This window comes from Macrobrachium nipponense, chromosome 33, assembly GCF_015104395.2.
Source record: "Macrobrachium nipponense isolate FS-2020 chromosome 33, ASM1510439v2, whole genome shotgun sequence".
Lineage (NCBI taxonomy): Eukaryota > Metazoa > Arthropoda > Malacostraca > Decapoda > Palaemonidae > Macrobrachium > Macrobrachium nipponense.
In genome coordinates, this window is record NC_087219.1 from 60624998 (window position 1) to 60629997 (window position 5000).

Genomic DNA, 5000 nt, shown 5'->3' on the forward strand with positions numbered 1-5000 from the left:
GTTTCATTTCGCCGTTGGTTCTTTCGTACTTCCTTCTTCCTTACGCTATGTCAGCCTTGGCTTTGACCTTGGAACTCGCCGCAAAGCGATCTCTTCCTTATCCTCAGGCGGAATACGAAGTTTTTTAGCCTCAGAGACAACATAGCCTGTCATTACTTGCCCCGGAGTGGATCTTCAGTCACTTTCGATCGACTCGAACTTTGATTCTTTGATTGGAGACTTCTTCGGTTCTTTCACTTGAAAATGGTCGTGGGGCGACAGGACTCACATGCCAGAAGTCCTGCTGAGATGAGAACAGAGAGGGACATGACCGCCAGAGTTCCCTGAAAAGGTATTACTTATGTGAAGCATACATTTTTATTTTTACTTTTATAGGGACGAGACCTAAAACGGGGATGGAAAGACAATTCTTAGAGGACAGGTCAATGATGATTCAAGGAAAATACTTTTGAATTTCGTAAGTGTTGAATTTTGGGGCTGCAATCTTCAGGTAGTTTAAGTAGGAGTACCTCGCCTACTACGCACTGAGAGAGAGAGAGAGAGAGAGAGAGAGAGAGAGAGAGAGAGAGATTGAGGAAAACAAGGAAATAGTTTAAGTATTCTATAGACTTCTCGATCTTCGACATAAAACTGGTATTAAAAAAAACAGAGCTTTACAGAATCAAGAAAAACTTGAGATTTTTCTGCCCCAGTACCTGTCACCTTCAATTACATGCCGCAAGAATCCTTCAGTTTTCTCTCATTCATTTCAAGTTATTTTCCTGTTCTTCTTCTTTCCCACTCTTCATTGACAAGAGCGCATAACGTAATGATGACGTAATGTACTTCGTTCTTACAATATTCTCTATTAACAGCCTAGGATCCGATCAAATCTTTTGTTCTGTTTTATTCTCAATTTCGTTTCTAACGTTTCCTTTCCGTTTTGTTGATGCTCCATATCGGTAACTAAGAACAGACCGAATTTTGAAGAAATAATAACTTTCAACGAAATGTTCTTTCGTCTTAAGGAAATCTAAATCAGGCAGTCAATGAATGTATCACACAATGAAAATATTCCTTCATTCTAGGGCCCGAATATTCTCTCTCTCTCTCTCTCTCTCTCTCTCTCTCTCTCTCTCTCTCTCTCTCTCTCTCTCCTTACGTCTACGGAATGCGCGCTGACTACGAACAGCTGTCGAATGTCACTGGGAAAAATATTATAAATTCAGATGATTTCTTCACAAAAAACATATTATAATGATCATCCGTCCTTGGAGCTCCTATAGCGTAGGAGCAAGACACTCAGTTCAACCTGATAGGATATTGCATAGGATATCCAAGGATGTGTAGGACGGCGGTTGTGGTCAAGGATGGATGACTTCAGCTTCCAGCGTGGGTTTTGTTATACCTGGAATAGGTTTGAGTAAGTGGAGTGGCATCAATGGAACCCGAGTCGCCTCTTTTGCTACTCCTTCGCTTCGCTTTCTTTTTGTTTATTTCTATGGGCAACTTACATTAAATATGAATGTACGTATATATATATATATAATAGTATATATATATAATATATATATATATATATATTAAGTCTATATACATATATACATATTATTTGTATATAAATGTATATAGATATATATATACTATATATATATATATATGATATATATATATATATCATATATATAATATATATATTATATACTACTATATATATCATACGTGTAATATAATATATGCATTTTTATTATACAAATTATTGTATTTATATAATATATAAAGGGTTTTGCACACCTATGTAAAGGGTCGTACTAGACCGAAAGTTCTTGCTCTCTCGCCTTTCATTTTTTCCTCCGTGGCAATAACCTTTATTTATACATAGCATCACGTTTTATATACTTCGTGATCAAGTTATTCTTGTATATATATTCATATATATATATATATATATATATATATATATATATATATATATATATATATGTATATAAAATTTACTTTACATATATCAGTATAAGTGTGCACTGAAATAATCACACACAGACATGCATATATATATATATATATATATATATATATATATATATATATATATATATATATATATATATATATATATATATATATATATATATATATATATATATATTTATAATATGCGTAGTATTTTTATAAGGGTATGAAACGGCTTGATGTTGAATATATGCGTAGGAGAGCGAGGGAGAGCGAGTGTGTGTGTTCCAGTTCTATTATGAAAATACCAGACACACTCCTACACATATGAGCTCACACGTACTTGAATTTTACAAAAGATACGAGGTGACACTTGCATTATCACACACACACTAACACACACACACTCATATATATAATATATATATAATATATATATATATATATATATATATATATATATATATATTAAATATATATATAAATATATATATATATGTGTGTGTGTGTGTGTGTGTGTGTGTGTGTGTGTGCGTGTGTGTGTGTACATATATAGTGAGTAAGTAAATAACTTGAACAAACAATAAATCTTTGTTTTTTATAAGAAAATTAATAGCAATGATGATGATGATGATACCAATTCCTCCTTACATACATACATTAATAAATACATACATACATAATATACACGCATGCATAGTGTTACGAATGACAGTTGGAGACAATTATCCAATAAGTGAGGTCTTAGAAGCACATAGTAAGCTCTCACAGTAGTAGAGGTCAAATCACTTAAGAGAGCAAAAAAAAAAAAAAGCAAATTAACTTTAATAAAAGAAACTATGATTTAGTCACAAAACGGTTAGGGCACTGGGTCAGAGGTCAAAAGAGATGCATTGTTTTCTCGATGACCTTATTCGCCTTACAAATATTCGAGATTGATAAAAAAAAGTTATCTATAAGCAAAATAAAAGCTTTTCTTGGTATTTTCCTTCGTTGTGCTCTTCTTCTTAAGAGCAGGAATTATATTTGAGAAATTTCTAATATCTGCTTATCTGGTACTTGACATTAACACTATCGTATATTAACTCTCTCGGATTCCAAACCCGAGTTTCACTGTTACTGAGGGAAATTCCGGGAGAGCCATTTAAGTACCTATTTCGCTAAATTGGCCTCCGGGCTTTCCTGGGAAGTGCTAGAAGAGGGCCAGTCGCCGTGGAGGGGGCCTTAGGCTCCCTCCGGAATCCCCGGAAGAGTGATGCTAATAATGATTTTGATTTATTATAATACTTGAAAAAAGACTCATGACTTGGCTCCTATTTCCTAAGAATCATTGGAGACAGTGTATCCATTCCACCAGGCCTTCAATCGCCTTTTAGAAACTGGAGCCAATTCCAAATCCCTGAAGGAAAACATCGAAAATGTCCTCAAATGGATTGTTGGATGAATCCAGTGCTTTCCAGGGATTGCAGACAGTAGAAGCCGAGTCGTGTCCTTTTTTCCAGTTTTTGCGTAAGTCAGGTTTTGAATTGAATACAACCGTCTAAGGAATCCGGAGGGACCCTTGAGTCCCAAAGCTGGCAGAGGAATAATACTCTTTTGGTGCTTCCAAAGGGATCCCAGAAGCTATGAAGCGCAGGACCCAGGATTTGACTGAGAAGCCATCCTCTGGAGCTTCTAGAGGAGCCAAAGGAAACCTCAGGAGTAATTATTTATTATTATCACAGACTTGCTGTAAAGGGCCAGAAAAAAAAGAGGTCTGACCCCGAAGAAAGAGCTGGATCGCCTCTAGAGAGAAGAGTTTATAAAAGAGCCGAGAAAGCAGTTGGGAGGCAACTCCACAGCCTGGCGGTGTTGGGAAAGGAAATTATTATATACTACCAAGTGACTGCTTGATTGCGCCAACCTCGCTTTGATAACAGCTGGAGATGAATCCGCTAGTGGTTATTTTTTGTCGTTGTGTGGTGGGTGTTAAAGGGCCATGTTTTATGAGCAAAAACTGTTTTTTTTTTTTTTTCCCGGTGGGTCCCCGTTTGTAAAGCGAAGGACAGTAAAAGGCCATTTAAAACAAGAGAGCGGCGCATGCGCAGATAAAAAGAAAACGAGGAATTGTTCTCTGTCCAAAGCTTTGCCGGAATGAGAGAGAGAGAGAGAGAGAGAGAGAGAGAGAGAGAATGCTTGCAACCCAAGTATAAGAAATAAGAAAAAACTCGAACAATAAAGGCCATTCTCCCCATAATTTTATCTAACGCGAAATATAGTTTTTTGTACTTTTGAAACATCTCATGAAGTTTAACAGTCATCACCTCATGACCTCATAAAGTTATTGAACGATATCAATAAATCTTCCCTCCGCTCTTCCTACTAGAAACAGCTACGAAGCTGAACGTATAATAGCAGAGGAAAGTAATGCTGTTATTCTATATATGGAAGTTGCAGCTGCAGAAGGAGAAGAAAGAAGATATATAAGCAGAAGAAAGCAATGTGAATGTAACCATGTCACTGAGCGAGTGAAAGGGTCCAAGTCGAATTTATTGAAGCAATAGAATAAATGTAGTGTCAGCATCCTTGACCTAAAAAGGAAAGGGAAAATAAAGGAATAAAACGAGTGTATTATTGACTCGCTGACTAGTTGCATCTAAAAGTCTCGTATGCTATATATATATATATATATATATATATATATATATATATATATATATATATATATATATATATATATATATAAAGAGTTGGTGAGCGAAAATGGTAAAATATGAAACCCATGGCCCCATAGACTGAATAACATAAATATTTAATCACCAACGCTCGTTGATTGGAGTGACAGGCGGCAACAGAGAATGCCACGGCGATAACGAAGAAAATCTACAGAATTATGATAATTTATGAACATATTAATGATGAAAAATATGAATCCACAAACACCACAGCGACAGTACGTATTGAAAATGAACTGAAGAAGGACATGACTGAATAGACTTGACGAATGAACAAGCACTTCAATGAACAACATGAATAAGGTATAAATGATGAATGAAGACGCTTCGCTGAGAAACGAATTTCTCAAGAGC

General features: G+C 35.6%; 1 protein-coding gene and 1 long non-coding RNA gene across 7 annotated transcripts in view; one reads left to right on the forward strand and one right to left on the reverse strand.

Annotated features, from left to right (window-relative positions):
* Positions 1-5000, forward strand: part of LOC135203226 (mucin-2-like) — a 136476-nt gene that overhangs the window by 5234 nt on the left and 126242 nt on the right. The window lies entirely within an intron of this gene.
* LOC135202759 (uncharacterized) overlaps positions 1-5000 on the reverse strand; it is a 29012-nt gene that overhangs the window by 294 nt on the left and 23718 nt on the right. Inside the window, exon 3 of the long non-coding RNA XR_010311819.1 lies at positions 1-323. This exon is cut by the window's left edge and continues 294 nt beyond it. This is a non-coding gene — a long non-coding RNA (uncharacterized LOC135202759). The remainder of the gene's footprint in view (positions 324-5000) is intronic.